Source organism: Triturus cristatus, chromosome 11 (assembly GCF_964204655.1).
Source record: "Triturus cristatus chromosome 11, aTriCri1.1, whole genome shotgun sequence".
Taxonomy (NCBI): Eukaryota; Metazoa; Chordata; class Amphibia; order Caudata; family Salamandridae; genus Triturus; species Triturus cristatus.
The window spans coordinates 375028310-375049783 of record NC_140594.1 but is presented as its reverse complement, the minus strand read 5'-3'; the positions used below and the strand labels follow the sequence as shown (position 1 = coordinate 375049783).

Sequence of the window (21474 nt, the reverse complement as noted above, 5' to 3'; positions counted from 1 at the left end):
CCAGCGCCGCCCATTCCTGCTCTACTGGGGAAAGGTGTGTGTCCTCCCACACATTCAGGAGACATAACTGAGGGGAGGGGACCGCCGACTTCCCGGTGGCCCGAGCCATCTGGCGGGTGACTTCTGTCCAGTAGTGTTGTATGGGGGGCACGCCCATAGAATGTGTGTGAACGTGCCTACCTGAGAGCATTGCCGGATACAACGCTCATCTGGGCGTCGACCCAACCTGCACAATAGGACCGCGTCAAAATAGACCCGGTGCAGAACCTTGAGTTGGACCAAGCGGAGGCGCATTGATATTGCCACCTCCCGAGGGGAGGCCAGCGCATCTCTCCACCCCTCGTCAGACAGCTCGCCCACATCTGACTCCCAACTGGCCCGCAGTTTCCGCATCGGGACATCTCGATTATTGATTAGTTTTTTATACGTTAGGGAAGTCGCCCTGCGGTCCATTGGATCAAGCAACAATCTGTCTTCCAAGGGTGAGGAGGCTGGAAGCGGGGCCTCAGAGGGCAGGGCGCCGTCCATTGCATGGCTAATTTGTAAGTATCGGAACTGCTCCGAAGGGGCCAGTTGGTATTTAATCTGCAGCTCTGTGAACGTCGCCCTTCTGCCTTTAACCCACATGTCTCCCACTGTGGAGATGCCAATGAGGTCCCACTTATCGAACCCCACACATGTGCTCAGCCGTCCCAGGCAATCCGGTTCCCACAGCGGAGTGGCCTTAGTCAGCCGCCCATACCACCCCATTCGCTTCTGGAGAAGATGCCAAATCTCCACCGTTCTGGCCGTGGGTCCAGTAAGACCTAGTTTCTTCGGATTGGAGTACAGTGCCCGGTTATATCCACCTTTCCCCATGAGCCAGCGGTCGGTTCGGAAGCTAGGGTCATCATGCGCCCCGAACACCCACTGGTTGATCGCTATAAGTTGTGTGGCCTGATAATAAAGACGGAGGTCCGGCAGACCAATCCCACCATCATACCAGCCCATAGTTAGTTTCTGCATTGCGATACGCGGCGTTCCGGTATCCCACAACAATCCCCGCAGTGTCGCGTCAACCTGTAAGAAGTAGGTTTCCGGGACCGGGATAGGCGTATTCTGCAGGGCATAGAGGAAACGGGGAGCGCTAGCATTTTGAAGAGGGCTGCACGGCCAAGGAGTGTGAGGGGCAGCGTTTTCCAGTGGAGCACGTCAGATTTGAACCTCTGCAAAGGGCCTTCAAGGTTTCGCACATAGAATAATGTTGCATCTAATGTTATGAAAACTCCTAGATATTGAAAGCCCTGCAATGCAACCGGTATGGTATACCCCCTAGGGCTAAGCGGCGGATCGCCCCGTATTGAGTACATCTGGGATTTGGACCAGTTGATCTGGTATCCTGAGTGGGCCCCAAAGATATGAAAAATATGCAGTACCCGGCGAAGCGATCGAGCGGGGGAGGCCAAGTATAGCAAGATATCGTCTGCATACAGCGAAATGCGGTCTTCGTGATCCGCTGTCCATTTGAGGCCACGAATTTCGGGGTCATTGCGGATCCAGACCGCCAGGGGCTCCAGCGCCAGGGCAAACAAGAGCGGTGACAGGGGCCAGCCCTGTCTCGTGCAGCGACCCAGGGAGAAGGAGGTCGAGAGGTGGTTATTGACTGAGACACAGACCGTAGGCAGGGTATATAATAGTCGGATCCATCCAATCAACCGAGGGCCCAGTCCCACCCGGGCCAAAACCGCGAATAGATACTCCCAGGCCACCGTATCGAATGCCATTTTGGCATCTAGCGCCAACAACAGCGCATCTTCCTGGAGTGTCGCCGCCCGGCCCAGGGCGCCATGGACTCGCCGCAGATTTCATGCGGTGTTACGGCCCGGCATGAAACCCGACTGATCTGGGTGAATCAAATCCGCAATGTATGGGAGCAGTCGGTTGGCCAGCAGCTTAGCTAGGATCTTGGCCTCCACAGCGATCAAGGAAATGGGCCTGTATGAAGCACATTCGTCCGCTGGTTTGCCGGGTTTGCGGATTACCACTATCGTGGCCGTGCGGATTTCGGTTGGAAGGGCGCCGGTCTCATAGCACTCCTTGTAGAGGTTCAGCAGGTGGGGTGCCACCTTCAGAGTCATATTTTTCAGGAGTTCGATCGGCATTCCGTTGGGACCCATGGCCTTTCCCGAGTGTATATCGCGGATGGCTGTCAGAATTTCCTCCAACGAGATGTCTGACTCAAGCGTCTCTCGATCTTGTTGGGAGAGACATTTCATCTCGATGGTTGCGAGGAGGTCTGTTGTAATGGTTTTTAAATTTGATTAAATATTTACAGGTCTGTATTTGAATTTTATCCAGCAGAGATTTCTTTCATTTGCACAAGGGCACATATTGTAAGACTCACACAGCCACTGTCCTGCGTTTCAACCCTTTTGATTCATTAATTAAAATCTTTGACAGACTTTCGGAGGAGTAACTTGGGCATTTGTGCAAAACAATTTGCATAATTTGCATAATTAATGAACTTATAGAATCAGTTATTTTTTACTCCAAAAATTGTCAGAATTCTGAGAGTTGTAGAATCGTTTGGTACAATGCTGGTGTATCTGTTGGTGTTGTCCTTAGTTGAATTAAATGAGTATTAATAGGGCTATGAGTTGTCTTGCTCAGTTAGTTGTATTGAAATATGTGATTTGGAGTGAAATGATTTGTATTGCGCATGCAACACAGCAGTATGTCAATGGTATTTTGTTTTGCAATTGTGTCGAAAACTGTAATGCAATGTCATGTGTTGCATGAATTGCTAACGCTGTTTAAATTTTCCTTTTGATGAATAGATAATTTAGATTTTATGTAATCTATGTTCAAAGATTTTTGGATTTATGTCTGAGGGTCACAGATTCATGGAAATCTAAGATCTTGAGATAATATATTGTAAAGTTGTCTGCTGAATAAAGGTATGTGGCACCATGCATTGTTATAGTTGTAACTTAAAATGTATGAAAATCCTTAAAAGTCTAGTTGCGTCTGAGAAGTAATCCTGAGTAGTGGTGCTTATTCTGTACATGAGGATAGTTACGCTCACTCTAACGGTAGGGTGCCTCTGGTCAGTACTCCAGCCAATGAGATACTCCTGAACTCAGGTATGCTCACATGCCTGTGGCTTAAAGAATAGAATATAATTCCTGCTGACAATGAAAAAATGCGCTTTCTTGTTAATGCTACATTTGAAGTGAAAAAGATTACGAATTTGAGGTGTGCATGTTTGAGATGAAGCTGATGCCAAGACCTGAATAGTTCAAAGCCTTGAATGAGTGGGACTATGTGGAAAATGAGAAAGGACAAATTGGTAAGGCTGTCAACAATTGGCTGGGTGTGAGGTTGCGTTTACTGAAAAGGCATGGTATCAGGAAGTTCTGGAAACAGGGTACTTTTCCAGTAATTACTGATGAATCAGACACATAGAAAACAAAAGGTGACAAAAATAAAAATAACGATAAGAAAAATAAAGTATTAGAAAAAATGAGAGTGACTCTGAGGGAGATGTTGAGCTTACGGACAGACAGATTGTTCACCAAACTGAGACCACATCCATATAACGAGGCTCATGTGCAAGTGCAGGCGAAAGCAATATGAGCAGGAGAACAGAGCGAGAGGAGAGAGGAGGTGAGGGAAAAAGTTATTTGTCTTCACTAAGTTAGGCAAAAGTGGTGGAGATTAATACTTTCAGATTTAATGGGGATTTAGAAACGATGGCAGAAACAGGGATTTACAGAGACAAATTTCAACATATAAGTATGAATGAAAATTTGCCTAACAATGTGAAGGTAAGTTTCCTTCTATTAAGGACACGGAGGAGAGGATTATGCTTTTATCTTCCTTTGCTTTAATTCAATAATGTCAAACAGCAGCCATTTTACTAGTTTTTAAAACTACGTTTCCCATGAGCATAAGCGAAACAAAGAACAGTTCGTTAGTCCTCTTATCATGTTCACAACACAGAACCCAACATTGTTCTTCTTCTCTACTTGGACTCCCTCTTTCCTCGTGTGAATCACTCCAAAAGTTCAGTCTCACGAATCCTGTTTTGATACTTCATTTCCTGCAAAGATACATAATGTCAGTAATCTGACTCTCTTTTGTGTCAACAGGTCACATTGCAAGCATATGAGTCATATAATGGCAGAGAACTGCACAGGTTTAATGACTATAATTAAGTAAAACTGAAATGTTTCAAATGACAAGCTTGCTTACTACAGTATGGGGAGGGTCCGCATCAGAAGTGATTGCCAGGTGAGATAATCCTCGCCTCCGTGTCCTTAATAGAATTTAAACTTACCTTCACATTGTTTGCCAAATTTTCATTCATTCTATATCAGGACCGAAGGCGAGGATTATGCTAGTTCAAGGCTTACTTACCACCACTGTGCTACTTCCACCACCGGCTTAAAGTAAAACCGCTTGAAGGTTGAGTCTGAGGACCAGTCCCCTGTACACATTAAATCCTTTAGGTTTGTCCAGAGGCAGAATGCTTTGGAGGCCATTGCTCCCCTTGCAGAGTGAGCTCCAAACACTTTTGCATCTATACCTGCTTCCTGCATCAACCAACGGAGCCATCGGGCTATTGTAGGCGAGAATACTGCCTTATATGGTTTTCTTAGTGCTATGAGGAGCTGTTTTACGCCCAGAGGACGGACCTCTTGCGCTATATCTTCATATGCCTTCAGACAACACACAATTTTGGGGAATCACTGAATGCAGGCTATGATATTGTATGAGTATTGGACTTGGTATGTCTACTCAACTTAAAGACCACCCCATCCGGGGAAAATACCCTGGCCACATCTGAAACCCACCTGCCTGAAAAAAGGCATAACAGCATCGCAATTTTGGCCGAAAGCTCCTTCCTGGAGAGATACCTGGTCGACTGCCAAGACAGGAAAAGATTCAGGACTACATTCACGTCCTGTCATGTAGTTCCCATAAATCTATATAGGATCTGCATGTTTGGACAACATAAACTGTGGGACTGGTGTCCATACTGATTCCAGACACCCCCACTGGATATATTTGCCTGTATACCAGCTAGCTCACAGTGCCACTATGAACTCCTCTTAACAGAGAGAAAGTAGTTTCTGGCAACTATCGAACATGACAACCCTGTCCCTTCAGGGATCATGGAAACAGTACAGTACTTTTCGCTCAGTCACTCGTGCTCATTTTGACTCAGAGTGATACACAGAATAATCTATGGGGAGATATTCAATAAGCATTTATTGAACCAGCGTCATTCTAGTGTAAAATGCGTGTAACAGCCATAAGACAAAAAAAGATGAATACGGTTATGAGCACCAACAGAGTAAATAGATGTTAGAATTCTACCGTAGTGCTAAAAGAATGAATTTATGCAGGCATATAAACACATGACAGTAATACTGCGTACTCCTACGATGCTAACACTAACTAGATGTACCTAAATGCACCTAGCATGTATGTAGGTGTATCACCAAGAATCCCCCTAGGATAAAACCAACCCCATTAACTGAAGTGAGAGTACGTAGTACCATGTCTTGGTCTCGAGATGGACACCCCGCGAGGGATGTTGGACCACTGCGTGTTAGAGTATCTGCATGCAGGAACCTCAGCGTCTCGTGTCAGCATGGAAGTCTTTTTCCTCTGCCTGCCCTAGCAAAGATATGGCGCTTATATACCCAAAAGGTACCTTCAGGGGTTCTACCTTGCTGTGTCATGTCGAAAAAGGATGACAATAGTGATTAACCTTATACAAAGTTATTATGCAGAAGATAGTAATACTGCTGTGATTCTGAGAATCCTCATGCACAATAAATGAGGCTAGTTTTCAGAAAAAAAACACACAACATTTATGCAGCACCTAACTAGGTAAAAGGTCAGTACCAAAACCCTAATGTAATATAACAGCAGGGTAAATTTAGGTGAAAGGTTAGATGACTACCCAGGCCTATATTAGGGTATATTGCAAATCTTAACAGTCCCATAGCATAGAATAACGCGGTTCTGGTGGGAGGGAAGGGCAGATGCTTATAATATGTCTGTAAACAAAAGGATGCTCCCCTACCAGGGCCCCATCTACAGGGGCGTGCCCTGCTAATATGACAGATTTAAATGCATTCATGGAACGGAACACTAGCCCATCCTCCACCAGGCTGGATAGAAAATTCAAGACTTGTACCACATCGGTGACCACGGGATCCAGACCCTGTCACAGACACCAATGAACCCATTTTGACCAGGATGAACGGCAATGTTTGGTGGTACTGTCTGCCCAGGCCTTGAACAGGATGAACTCAGCATGGTGTCGAAGGCCTGGGAGCGTCCAGCATTGCCTGTAATCTGCCATGCCATCAACTGGACGGAACCCTCTGCTACCAGCCGATGAGGCGACCATTCCAGAGCCTGGCGAATGTGTGGAAACAGGGGGAATCAAATTGGAGAATCCCAGGAAAGTTCCACGAGAACTGGAAACCACACTTTTGACCGCCAAATGGGGGTGGTCAAGACCACCTCCGCCACTTACCAATGGATCTGAGCAGATGACCTGGTGATCATCGAGAAGGGGGAAAAGAGTCTGTCGCTGCTGCCTGAGGGGCTGGCCTCCAGCTGAAGAACCTCGAGAGCTGATGATCGAATCAGGATGTGAACAGGTTGGTGGAAAGGTACCCCAGGCACTGGCAATCCACCGAAAGACTAGAGGATCCAGTTTCCATAAACTGGAGTCTTGGAGATGCCTGGAAAGGCAATATACTACATGGTTGGCTCGACGTGGAAGGTACTCCGCAGTGTGTGAGATACGATGTTCCAGACAAAAATTCCCAAAGTCCTTGGCCATGTCTGCTAGTACCCGGAACCAGTTTCCCCCAGGTGCTTGATGAATCTCCCACTGAGACATTGTCCATCTTTAACAAAATGTAGGACTGCATTCGATCTTTTGTCCAACACCGGACCACGAACGACCCAAACGAGGAGTTCCAGGCGATTGATGAGTAAGTCATGGTCTTCTAATGACCAACCTCCTCCTGTGGAGACATCCATACAGTAGGCGCCCCAGCTGGATCTGCTGGCATCTGATTTGATGATCAAATCAGGAGTGGATCTGAAGATCGCCCACCCGTTCCATGCCTCCATATGGATGAGTCATTAAGTGATCTCTTCTCTGGCTTCGTCTGTCAAGGGCACCAATTGCACATATGTCAGTCCTTTCCACATGTGATGCACATTCAGACACTGCAGGGACCGATAGTGAAGAGGCCCAAAATAATTGCATGCATAGACAAAGAGAAGAGGCTTACTAATTGGGCAATTTGCCTGAGGGAGGTGTGCGACTTGGTCAACATCTGTTGGAGTTTGTGCCTTATTTTCGCCATCTTCCAGGAGGGAAGGCTTTGTGATGCGGATGTGGATTCCATGATGAAACCTAAGGATGATGTCCTTTGGGCAGGGGAGAGAAGAGATTGTGGACAGTGGATTATGTAGGAAAGTGCCCCTATTTGCATGGTTGCTTTCCACTTTTTGCCTGATGTGTGATGCTCCTTGACTAAGTGGGCCCTGCGTTCTTGCTAATCAGCTACCCAGAGCATGTGTTCTTTCCCTAAAACTGTACCTTTGTACCCCCAATTGGCACCTCTCTGGCCACATGCAAGTTCCTTGTAAAAGGTACTATGGGTACCAAAGGCATTGTGACCAGGGAGGGCCTCTAAGGACTGCAGCACATATTGTGCCACCCGGAGAGGCCCTGTACCTTAACACGCACACACTACCATTGCAGGCTGCGTGTTTTGGTGCAGGGAAAAGTGAAGAGCCGACATAGCACACATACCTGTGTAATACAAATGATTGTCAGGTTAGGCGAACCGGTCCCCGATGGATGTGTGCACTTTTACTTTGAAACGGATTTGTTTCTCCTCCGAAATTCAAGCGATACTTTAATTCAATAAAAAATACTTTAATCTCACTTCTTTCTTGATTTCGTCATCAAATTTATTGGTAAATATTTTCATAGTTTGATAATCCAAACATATTCATTTCTGGATATGATCTCCAAATTTTTACACAACCTAATGCATTTCGGGTCTAAATTGACCCTTCATCTGGGTTCTGAAAAATGATTAAAAAAACACAAGAGCCAGTTCAGTTCAAACATTCTTACAATTCCTGTAACAGCCTCCATAATCTAAGTGAAAAGACATTCAGAATCCTGACCTAATAAGCCAATTAATATCATACATGCTTCGTATATGTCAAAATAGTGATACAAAATTCCAGCAATTCATAAAAGCGTTATCATATTTATGCTCTGCAACTGGTTAATTTCAATGATTGAAACCCAAAATCTATCCTCAAAAATCCATAAGTAAGGGTTGTTCTTGCCGATAAACATTTATGCGCCTGCACCCGACTTATACATTTATTATTTATGTGCTCAGGCTCAGTACGCTTACTATTGGTACCGACCACATGACTTTACCCCTCACTTGGCGGTGGAGGACGGAGACGCATATCCCATACCACTGTCTGGAATACTAACTCATGTAAAAAGAGGTACACCCAACACGAAATTAACTCAATAGATGCGACGGTGGGGGCATGGCAGGCAATAGGCAGGATGGCAGGAAAGCTCCCTCTATATGCTCCGGCAATGCCGCTTGCGGGGCATGCGGCGTTATCTGCTATGCAGGAGACTGGTCCTATTAGGGAGCTGAAAGAAGTAGGAATAACGCACATGCGCGATGTATATTCAGAGGGCACGTGCGTGATAGACACTGAATTGGGATTCATTAGCAATCCCACGCCGCTATTCACATATACTACACACCGATTAAAGCGCGCTTTGAAAAGTCATTATTCGGAGTTTCCGTCTGAGCCCCCGACACTTCTCTCACTGCAGCTGCTGCTGGTAGTCCCATCTAAGAAGAAACTAATTACAAAGTTATATAAATCAGTGCAGGGGAAGGCGCGGAGGGGGGTGGATAGTAGTCTGGAGCAATGGAATTCTGCGCTAGAGGTCCCCTTAACAGCGAAAGACTGGGAACAAATATGCACCCTTACAGGAACGTTATCGCCCAATGGTAATCTACGTATTATACATCTGAAATTTATACACCAGGTATACTATACTCCTCTTAAATTGTACAAAATGGGTCTTCGAGACTCCGCGCGGTGTCGGAGATGTGGGCACGACGATGCAGACTTCTGCCATCTTGCGTGGGACTGCATGGCGGTGTACACATACGGGAAGGAGATTCTCAGTCATATACGTAGGATGACGGGAGTTATGATACAGTGCACGCCAACGGCGTGCTTGCTTTGTCATGTACCACAGATAAAGCGGGTGCTAGGTAGATTTACACGCGTTGCTCTTTTATTAGCTAAAAGGCGAGTGGCTATGACCTGGGATGGTCGCCTTCGCCCTCGGATACCAGATTGGATTAAAGATTTAATATATTGTAGGGAAGCTCTAACAATCTATGCAGAGGAATTACCTTCCGCATCCAGGCCTAATGATATTTGGGAGCCACTTCGACAGTATTTGCAAGCTTCTACCACTACTGATGGTACTGAATCTTAAAATGTTTATGGTTGTTTGCGCTGCTCATGGGTCCTGTTAAGTCTGGTTGTGTGACAGTGCTGGAACTGTGGATGGAGAATTGAAGGTGTATTGTCACAATATCTGCTCTAGGCATGCATTTTGCACCAGGCAATGTTTCATTTGTTTCTTTTCTTTTACGATATGCGCCCTGCGTGGCGCAAATGTGTGCTGCTTCCATTGACTTAATTTGAAATTTAATAAAAAGATATTTTTTTAAAAACATTTATGCCCCAAAGTTTAGCGTTGCTGAATGTGTCCCACTACTGATATCGAAAAACAATATAGAAATGAAAGTAGACCGCTATCCCATCCAATATTAAAACTATTCTAACACATACTTAAAACTTACTCAATATACAGGGAATTTTGGCTAAGACTAGTCCGTGCTCGATTACCGCTACGTGCCTATGATTCCTCTTTCGCATCAACGTGATGACGTCACTAAATAACCCCTAGAGCTCTGAAATTTAAAGTGGATGTGCCTGGTATAGTGTTTGATGCGCACAAGAGTGCAATAAAGTAAAATAAGTAAAAAAACTTCATTTGTATTGCTCAACTGCAGTTGCGCGCCTATATTTTCTATTTCACAGTGGCATGTTAACATGTTTAAACAAACTGAGAGGTATAAATCATTAAACTCCACATATCTGATTTGGTGGTGACATAGAGCGTAATCAAGTTGAAATATTTAAAAAATAATAATCTAACACATTGTCACTAACTGATGAATGTATATATAAAGAATAGGCAATATTATTCTATGCTACAAAATATGCGTGTGGGGCATGATCTATCAAAATAACCATAAGGCATAAATTCTCTGAGTACTAGAAGATTACTAGACATTGTTTTGACATTTACAGAAGCTGCATACACGATGTGCCAACCAAGATAATAAATAATTTTATAAATCCATGCTCATAAGAAACATGTGAGTTCTATGCGATCATTCATCCCATTTGGCTGCATGGAGTTCAATTTTTTAATCCAATAAAATTCAGATCTTGTGAGATGTTTATGTGGATTCATATCCGGTCGAGTTTTAATCACTTCTAGACTAGTGAATCATACTTGTGAGATGTTATGTCCTACTTCTAGCCAGTGCATGTCTACGGTATATTTTACATTCTTGAGTCGGATATTACTTTAATGTTTAGTTATCCGTACTTTAATTTTCCGTTCTGTCTTTCCAACATATATCTTCCCGCAAGGACATTTCAATGCGTATTCTACATTGGTTGTGTCACATGTACTAGAATGTTGAAGTGAAATAATCGAGCCTTGTGTTGGATGTGTGAACTTGTTTCCAACTATGACATTGTTACAGTGTGTGCAGTTTTCACACTTTTGCATACCTTTATACATTATCCTCGCACTCTTCACGCTTCTGTTGGATAACAGTTCCTTGATGTAACAATAGCGTTTGAATGCAAAAAGTACATTCTTATTAAATAAAGGTTTAAGATCCGGTTCTGTTTGGATCATCATCCAAGCTTTTTAATTATATTTTTTATTTGATTAGCTTTTGTGGAATATTTCAAGATACACACAGTTGGTTGCTCTTTTTTGTAGTCCTCATATGACCTGCGTATCTATAGCAAACTCTCGGGCTGATCCACCCCTGCTGCTTCTAACTTGGGGGTTCCAAACTCAGCTAATGTTCTTACGAGAACCACCCGCAGTGCACATTGTGAGCTGACCAAGAGGTTTAATCATTGGACCGTATAGAATAGCTTAATCAGGATCTAAATGGTCTAACAAATTCCAAAATAGCCCTAGATCTGTTCTCTCTCTATATACATTGACTTTCTGATCTAGGTCCCTGTAGTATCTCACTGAATTCCACCAAGCTCTCCATGTTGGGGGAGCCACCTGATGCCATAACTTGCAGATCTCCCTCCTAGCCAGGAGGACCAAATAAAACACCAATTTATTCTGTACCCCTGTGCAACCCAGCGCCCCTTCAGGCGTCAAAACAGTACCAAACAAAATAAGAGAGGGGCTTACCTCAACCTCAATGCCCAGAGCATCGGTCAGAGACTTACCTACTTTGCCCCAGAATTCTAGAATCGATTGGCAGGATGCAAACACATGAATATCGTCTGCCTTCTGGACACCACATCTCATACATCTTGCTTCTCCGCTGCCCTTTATTTTAGAAAGTTTGAGAGGAGACCAATATATCCTGTGAAGCGTAAAGAAGTGGTTCCTTCTTAGTAAAGCAGATTTAATCACCTTGTAAAGTGTGTCTACAGATACTTGCCAAAGATTTTTCACCTTCAGGCTCAGCAAGCTCTCCTCCCAGATTAGGTGCGGATGTTCCAGCTTCCTATCTACTGCAGCCAGAAGGTGATTATACCAGAGTGCTACTTCCTTTTTTTTTTAGGAGTCAGGTCTTGTAACTCATCTTCCATGGGGTTTTCCTGTGATGATGGCCAGAGTTGGCTCTTACACCAAGATGAAATTTGGTAGAACTTAAATCTGCAGAGAGCTCCATTAGTGAGAATACTCCAGAAGTCCCAGGGGAGACATTCATTGCCAGCCACTACATCTTTCCAACACTCACCCCCCTTTAAAGGTAGAGCCAGAGCATCCAGAAAGCACTCAGGTGTCCCAGGAGAGTCCCAAACTGGAGCCCATACACTATAATAGGACAATCCCAAACAGGAGGCCCTACATTCTAACCATAGTTTAGCCGCCACAAACAGTATCTTCAGATGACCTTTTTTGTAGAATTTGGGGGCACCAAATTTATACATAAATTCTTCCTCCCCTACATCCTTCAACATAGCTGTAAACATACTGCCAATCGAAGAAGTGTCTGGGCTAAGAATTAGCATCCTGCAATTATTTTATTGATACGCCCAACAGTACAACTGAAAATCCGGTAGACTCATCCCCCCTGTGGGAGTTTACGCCTTAGTTTCTTCCAGGACAACCTGATCCCTTTGCCTGCCCAAATAAATTAGGAGATCTTGCCCTGTATTTTAAGTAACTCAGCTTTATTAAACTCCAGGGGGATATTGTTAAAAAGAAAAGCATATTTGGGGAGGAAACACATTTTAACCAGGTTGACCCAGCCATAAAGGGATAGCGGGATATTTTGCCACCTTTTCAGTAAAACATCCACATCCTTTGAGACTCTCTCCAGATTAATTTTTGGGAGATATCTGAGATCTTGAGTTAATAGGTATCTTAACTCCTTGGTATCCAAGGTATCTTAACTCCTTGGATAGCCTTAACCCCTTGGATAGCCTCACTTCTTGACCTGCGATGTTCCAGGCCATGATCTCAGTTTTATCGTTGTTAACTTCATAGCCAGATAACCTCCCAAAAGTCTCCACTTCCTCAAGTAACTCAGCTAGGGCAGCATTAACTTTTGATGATAATGAGATCAAATCGTCAGCATATAATGTTAATTTCCTCGTAAACCTGTTTACAGCAAAAGGGGGAGATCTTTTCCTTCTGCCTTAAGCTCTGTGCCAGAGGCTCAATATACAGATCAAAAAGAATAGGAGACAGTGGGCACCCCTGCCTAGTACCACGCTCTATTGAGATCGCTGCTGTGAGGCTGCCATTAACCAAGATATGAGCCCGGGGAGCTTTATAGATTTTCCCGAGAACCCCCCTAAACATATTGCCAAAGCCAAAAGCCTTTGAGGCCCTATTCAAGTAGTGCCAATTAACTTGATCAAAGACTTTTGCTGCATCAACAGAAATGATTGAGAGGGGGCGCTCTGTGCCGTTGCCAACAAGTCAACCACGCCAATTAAGGTGTGCACCAAATCCAGCACCTGCCTAACCGGAAGGAATCCCTTCTGATCGTCATGAACTATCGACCCCACGATCTTACAAAGCCGAGCATTCAAAATCCTTGCAAAGATCTTATAGTCACAGTTTAGCAGGGATATCGGCCTTTAGGACTGGCACTGGGTAGAGCCCTTCCCTGGTTTCAATATCAATTTAATGACAGCATCTCTCCAAGAGTCAGGTAAGGGGGAGGTGCCTCTAAGAATTTCATTAAACAATTTCAGTCAGACCAGAATAATTTCCTCGTACATTAAGACATAGACCTCCGATGGAATCGCAGCTTTCCCTTTCTTTACTTTATTTAAGATATCAAGTAACTCGCTCCCTGTTATGTCTTGGGTAAGTGTTTTTTGACTGTCCGGATTCAGCTTAGGAAGCTGTTTCCCAGTAAGCCAGTAGTCTATGACCTCATTCTCAGCCGATAGATCCTCATGATATAAATCTTGAAAGAATTCCATGAAGGCCTGTTCAATATTACCTTTGTCCTTCATAACCTGGTTACCCACTTTGATCTTAATGATGCAACTAGTTGACCTGTCTACTCTGCTCTTTATAGCGAGAAGCTTACAACAGTTCTCACCTTGATCAAAATCCCTCATTTTACTTGCTTCCCACTTCTGGAGCATAATCTCTTCCGTTTTAAGTCTAAACTTCAACTGGAGATCTTCGATCCTCCCTAGAAACTTTCTTTCTCCGTATCAGGGGCCAGTTCAAACTTTAAAGCTTCCTCGGCTTCTGCCAACTGCCCTTCCAGGTCTGTCATCTTTTTTTTTTGTGGTTCTGGCCCAAGCTCTGGCTATGCTCTTCAGCGTCCCTCTCAGCCAAGCCTTAAAGGCATCCCACACTATATATAGAGGAGCTGAATTCAAATTGTGCTGGAAAAAAATAGCTGCTTCCCTCTTTATTAGGCCAGGAAAAAAAGGTTGAAGGAGAAGACTCCTATTCAGAGTCCAACACCTTACGGTGGGCTCTGAATGAAGTACCAGATTAAAAGCTATAGCCCCATGATCAGAGAGATGGTTAGGGAGATATTCAATTTGCCTAACATTCCCCAATTACGGAAGTTCTATGAAGATGTAATCAATTCTAGAGTAATGACCATTTTTTTTTGCTATAAAAGGAATACTCCCTAGCATCGCCCTTTTTTTTCTGCCAAACGTCACAAAGATTGAGATTTTTTAGTATTGCAGCTAGATGAGCTTTAACCCGTGGTGCTGCTATCTGCGTTCTGGAGGAAGATCTATCTAATTTGTTATTTAAAAGAACATTAAAATCTCCGCCTAATATCAGGGGAGCCTCAAAATCTTCCAAAGCAAGGCAGAGGTTATTTAGTGGACAGATATCGACCTCATTGGGCCCATAATAGCTGGCTAAAGTATATTTAGCACCCTGACACCTGACCTCAGCTTTTACCCAATGTCCTCTGTCATCCACCTGCGACTTGATCAGCTCTACTCCAAAATTTACCTTAAGGATTATGGCCACCCTCTTCAAAAAGCATTGTTGATCAGAAGCTACAATCTTAGCAACCCATCTTTGCTTACCAAACAATGCCATACATTCAAACTGTAACAAATGTGTCTCTTGAACCAAGAGGATCCTGGCTGGACTATTTTGAGGTATTGCATAACCAGGTGCTGCCTTCTCTTGACTCTTAGTCCATTCACGTTCCAACATAGAGCCTCCAAGCATCCACCTCCCCTGGGACTAGATCTATCCTCCATCAATATCCTAAACCCTCCCCTTGCTGCATCTATGAGAAGATGTTAAATCTTATGAGGTTACTATTATGAGTTTTTTAAAATGTTGTTCCAATGCTCCCCACCTACACACGTGCCCCAGTCCCCTACCCTCCCATGGGAGCCCTCCCTGACTACTCATTGGCAACTAACAATTGCCACTTTGAGCCGCAACTCACTAACCTAAAAAAAAAAAAAAAAGAATACAATTCATTATCACTAATAACTGGAATCCCTCCAAGTGCTAAAATAGAGCCCACTAGCTGAGGTTTATTATGTTTAAAAAAAAAATCTACTTCCTCAGGGAATCTAAAGTTGTACATCTTATTAGCCCACATGACTTTCAAGAAGGCAGGAAATCTTAATTGTACTTGAGCACCAAGCTCTCTCAGCGAGTCTATCTGCTTACCCAGTTTCCACCTTCTATCCTCTGTAATACGGGATATGTCTGATCTTATTCTAAAAGATGCATCTTGAACCAGTATACTCTTAAGTTTAAGAGCAGCCCCGAGCAGTTGTTCTTTAAGATGATACAATTGAATATAAACCAAAATTTTCCTAGGCTTTTTCCGTCCCGGGTTCAACTTAAATGGGTCCCTGTGGATTCTTTGAATCTCTGTTTCCCAAACAGACGCCGAGGCTACCTGCGGGAAAGCTTTAGATAGGAGCTCTAAAAGAATATATTTAATATTGTCTCCTTCCAGTCCTTCTCTTAAGACCAAAATCCTGATATTATTCCTCCTGGAGTTATTTTCAAGTCTCTCCAGCCTTTTCGAAAGATACCTTTCTCTTTCCTTCATCCCGAGTATTGCCCTTCACCTCCAACCTGAGCTCCTCCACTTTATTTTCAAGATCTTCCATAGGATGCGCCAGAGTAGAGATGTTTTACTCCAAGCTGGTGCAAGAGGCCTGGATCTTTTTTTGATTAATTTCCAAGGTGGAGAAACGTTCCCCAATCTCAAGAGACAGTTGGCTCAACATCCCTTGTATTTGATCCGAGCCTTGTGCTTCCACTAGGGCCGCCACTGGAGCTGCATCACTTATCCGATCAGCCTCCTTCTGACTGCTTTCCCCCAATGTAGTGGGTGGCTCACTCAAAGGAGAGAATCTACTTGATACCGTTATGGATGGATTTGTTAGTGGGGAGGCCCCCGGTACAGATGTACCTTGCTTGGCGTTTTCCATACCGCCTTGTGTATTGAGTTTAAAGTAGGATCTAAGTGAGGGGGTCACCCTAGCAGGCACTAGGGAGGGCTTTTTCCTTTTCTCCTTTTTTTCCTTTACAAGGGTAAATCCGTATTTGTAAAGCGCGAACTACTCACCCTTACGGGTCTGAAGGCGCTGGGGGCCGTTGTGGAAATTAAGTGAGCTATTGCCCAGAGTCACATGGTGCTGAGCTGAGCTGCCGCCGGAGATCGAACCATGAGCCCTGTGCTCTGAAGTCCGCTACCCTGGCCGCTGCACCACACCTCTCCAGGGTAGCTTTCCTTGATTTAGCTGGAAGGGTCCTATGCTTGTGTTTATTCTGCAAGACCTCAGAAAGCTGGCTGGACTGCGTGTCTTGTTGAGAAGAAGGCTCTCTGTCAAGGAATATGTAAGGTTGTGAGCATTCTAGTAGCTGGCGGGGGCGGAGCCTTGGGGCGAGGGGAAGAGGAGGAGCGAGGAGAGAAGTGGGCAGTTAGAATAGGGACGAGGTAGAGATAAGGAGTAGAGAATAAAGCTCCTGAGAAATCGTAAAGGGCGTCTGTCATTATTTGTAGCACGATGCTACAACTGGCGACGAGGGTGGGATGAGCAAGCCCACACCAGTTACAGAGCCCTGGAGCGTGGTGAAGAACCGGACCTGCCTGAGGCGATTGAGCACCTCTGGATGCCACCAGTGACTACGGAAGTCGGGAGCCTACCCCGACCCCGCCTCGTGTCCCCAGAGTGAAGGAGAAGGTGCCTGACGCTGGAGACGCTGTCTCCAAAAGCCTGCCTGTAAGCGCTGTTGAGCGCGCAAAAAAAATAAAAGAAAAACGAAGACCGAAAATCCCTCGCTGCCGGCTAATCTCACGCCCGATGCGTGAGCTTTGGCAGGGTCGGCGCGCAAGAAGAGCGGGAAGCTGCAGAACAAGGCGGGAGCCCACCCCGACCTCACCTGGTAGCTGTCGCCGCCGTGAATGAGCAGGGACTGGAGGGTGCCACCCCTGAAGATGCCCGCCGGTGAGTCCAACTTGTAGTAGACTGAATGAGCCGGGAGAGAGCCTCGCGCGTGTGTGCAGGGACGGCGGCCATCTTGAAGTCAGGCAATCCTCCTGGGACACCCCCCATTAAAGTGAATTGGCGGCCATCTTGAAGTCAGGCGCCTAGGATTCACTGAGGGAGAACAAACAAGCATAAGCATACCCAGGATAAGTCATCAACAAGCACAAGCAAAGCCAAGATAAAGGAACAAACAAGCACGAGCAAAGCCAAGCCAAAGGAACAAACAAGCACGAGCAAAGCCAAGATAAAGAAACAAACAAGCACGAGCAAAGCCAAGATAAAGGAACAAACAAGCACGAGCAAAGCCAAGATAAAGGAACAAACAAGCACGAGCAAAGCCAAGACGAAGAAACAAACAAGCACAAGCAAAGCCAAGACAAAGAAACAAACAAGCACGAGCAAACCCGAGACAAGTGTGCTACAAACGCAGGTGCGAGCACGCAAGCCGACTGAAGTGAACTGACCCGAGCGCACGGGATTCACAATGTCGAATCAAGGATCACCGACCCGACAGGAGGCCAAACCCATCGTCATAGGGCTGTCACATCTGCGCCCTCCGGAGCCCCTGACGCTTGTAGTCGGTAGCAGCATGGGCCCTCGGTGGGAGGAGTGGATCGAGGACTTTGAGGACTACATCAAAGGTTCCAAGGTCCTCGGCGATGAGGACCAACTGATTGCGCTTCGAAACCTCGTGGGAAAGGACATTAGCAAGATAATTAAGGAAATCCCAGCTGCGGATGCAGGGACGTACGCCAAGGTACGGGAAGCCCTGGATAAGAAATTTTTACACAAAAAAAATGTAGACTACGAGAGGTATGTGTTCCAGCGGGCGCACCAAGTAAAGGATGAAGCGATGAACACATACATAACCCGACTACGACGGTTGGCACGCCACTGCAACTTTGAAGCATTCTCTACGGAGGATGCCATACGGCTGCGTGTCATTGACGGCTGTCAATCTGAGACCCTCCGAAGAAAATTGTTAAAGAAAAGTCACACCCTAGACGAAATAGAGGAACTGACGAGAGTGCATGACCAGACCGAGGAGCAGGCCAAGACCATGGAAGCAGGGCGTACGGAACGCCGAGAGCAGATATGTCAGGTGCGAACCGGTCGCCCTCGCCGAGGGTCCAGGGAGCGCGGGCGACACGATCGGCCATCATCGCGCCGGCGCCATTCTGGGCACCGTCGACCGGACTCGGGGAGAAACAACAGACGACATGATTATGTGAAGAAGGCGACAGCACAAAAATGTTACAGATGCGGGTACGACTTCCCACACTCCAGAGTGTGCCCGGCTATGGGCCAGCAGTGCCGCAAGTGTGGTCGGAGCAGTCACTTTGAAGCCATGTGCGGAGAGTATCGCCGCGAGAAAGGAAAGAAACCGCCCGTGACGTCGCGGAGTGACACTTGCCGGCAACATGCGCGAGCGGTGCATGGTCGCCCAAAGTCGTCATCAAGATCATCGCACTCCAGCAGGGAGTCGCGGACATCGCGATGGTCGAGGAGATCACCCTCTCGGGACTCTAGATCGACATCAGACGAACAAGAATATTCAATTGAATACGCGAGCATGGTTGCCGACCCGGACCAACTTAAGAAATATTCCCGACTGGACATCAGCGTCGGTGGACATGCCACAAAATTTGTGATGGACAGCGGAGCGTCACTAAATTACATTCCGGTGACGGAGTACAAAAAAATGAAACCCCTCCCGCGCCTGAGTCCTGCATTTGTTCGGGTCTACACCTGGATGTCCAGGAAGCCCCTCCCTTGCCTCGGGAAGTTTTCAACTACGCTGAGACACAACACAATGTCAGTTCCCGCTGTGATCCACGTCATAGAAGGGCCGGAGGCTGACTGTCTCCTTAGCCTGCCGACGGCCGAGCGGCTGCGTCTGGTGGAAGTTCTCTATCGCGTCAGCAATGACAATGACATCGTGTACAAGCCAGGCAAATCAGTCAACGTGGCTGACTACAAGTCGCGACACCCCAGGGCACCACACTCACTTGGACTGTCCGTTGTGGAGGAAGATGTCCACCTTGGGGAGGATCAAGCGCGACCGCCTGCGGGCCCCCTGGAGACCACCCCTCATGCCACCCTGAAAGAGTATCCACAGTGTCCAATAGTAGGGCACGGTGATCTTCCGGCCCCGAGTCAGATGACACCGCCGCCGCCTGGAGTGTGGCACGAACTAGCCCTGGACTTTTATGGCCCAATGCAATCAGGCAAATATGTTCTCGTAATAATGGACGAGTACTCCCGGTTTCCCATTGCCCAGTTTGTGCCGTCCACCAGTGCTGCCGCCACCATTGCGGTTCTAGATGAAGTCTTTGCAGCCTGGGGTGTGCCCAAGGAACTGAAAACAGACAATAGCCCATCGTTCACTGGACGGAAATTCAGCGACTTTGCGAAATCCGTGGGTGTCCGGCTACGGCGGATAACACCTGTGTGGTCACAAGCCAATGGCACTGGTGAGAGGTTTATGGCCATACTCAAAGAGACTCTCCAGCAGGCTACCTGTGATAGACGAGATTTGCAAATGGCTCTCAACGAAGTGCTTCGAGCATATCGAACAACACCCAATGCCACGACAGGCAAATGTCCAGCGACACTCATGTTAGGGCGCCCCATCTGGACGCGGATACCCACTTGGGAGGGGGCATCAAGACCGGTGTCATCAGGTCATCTTCACCAAGAAATAGTAACTAACGCTGATCGCGCTGACAAGGAGAGCATGAGAAATTCTACGGACCACAAGAGACGAGCCAGATCTCTCTCGCCTCGGGAAGGGGATTGCGTCGTGGTCAAACAAGAACCAAGTAAGGAAACGGACTGTTGGTTCCGGGCAACGCCCCTCACAGTCACTAGACGAACGAGTACCGCGCTGACGGCTGAGTCGGAAAACAGGCGCACCACTCGCAATGCCCCCCACCTTCAAAGATGCGGTCTCACCATGAAAGAGACACTCACGCTGGGGCCTACAACGTCTGTGACTGGACACTGTGAAGGGCATGGTCGAACACCTATAGGTCAGGAACGGGACGCTGAGGGCGGCAATGGAACTGTGTCTGAAGGCCTGTCCCTCCGGCCAAGAAGAGATATTCAAAAACCGAGACGGTTGATCGAAGAGATGTGAGCACTGTCACAAGCTTTAGTAACAAAGGGGGAGATGTAAGGTTGTGAGCATTCTAGTAGCTGGCGGGGGCGGAGCCTTGGGGCGAGGGGAAGAGGAGGAGCGAGGAGAGAAGTGGGCAGTTAGAATAGGGACGAGGTAGAGATAAGGAGTAGAGAATAAAGCTCCTGAGAAATCGTAAAGGGCGTCTGTCATTATTTGTAGCACGATGCTACAGAATACACCAGACCTAAGTTTATATCTTTTACCTACTGAAGCCTCACTATCTGGAATAAGGCTAGAGGGGAGGACTAGTAGTGTTTTACACGGTGGAATTGAGATATCCCCCTTAGATAGCTTTTTTCCCCCCACCTTGCTGAGGGGCAGACTCCATAGACTTAAAAACCATACCATGCCCTACCATGACCCCTTTTAACTGGCTATGATTTTTTAGGGGGCATCCATCCAAAGTACCTCGAGGGGAGCCCCGCAGTCTGAGATAGACAAGTACTCTGAACTCTTTCTATGGAGCAGCGTGAGCAGGGCGTACTGTTTTCGCCCGAAGCCCACCCAGTAGCAAGCAGGTAACTCAAAAGTGTGAAACCGGGCGCGTCAAGTATCACCGAGTGCTCCGGCTGCCCTCAAAAGTGCGAAAGTTGATCCGGTACACATCCAGAATCATGAGTGCAATGAACCTGGGTACGTATACAAGTTCATCAGTATATAAAACACATGTTTCCCTTTCCTCCCCTGAACCACTATAGCGCCTCTCCCCCGTACTGGATCTTCTCCCTATATGCTCACCGAACTTTTGGGCAGAGACCGGCAGGAGTGAATGACCCCCGGTTCCCGACAGTAAGCGGCATTAACGGCATACTCCTCTCCTCCTCAGCACCTCTTCGTTTCCCAGACGCAGCCGTGAAGCGTCAGCGCGCTACCCTGGGGCAGAGATCGAAATC

General features: G+C 46.4%; 1 long non-coding RNA gene across 1 annotated transcript; it reads right to left on the bottom strand.

Moving 5' to 3' along the window:
• Window positions 1-3842: 3842 nt before the first annotated feature.
• LOC146784219 (uncharacterized) lies at window positions 3843-21455 on the bottom strand. Its single transcript, XR_014970514.1, has 3 exons — window positions 21320-21455; window positions 11650-11789; window positions 3843-4081 (listed from the first exon to the last, which is right to left on the bottom strand). It is a non-coding gene; the product is annotated as an uncharacterized LOC146784219 (long non-coding RNA).
• Window positions 21456-21474: the final 19 nt, after the last annotated feature.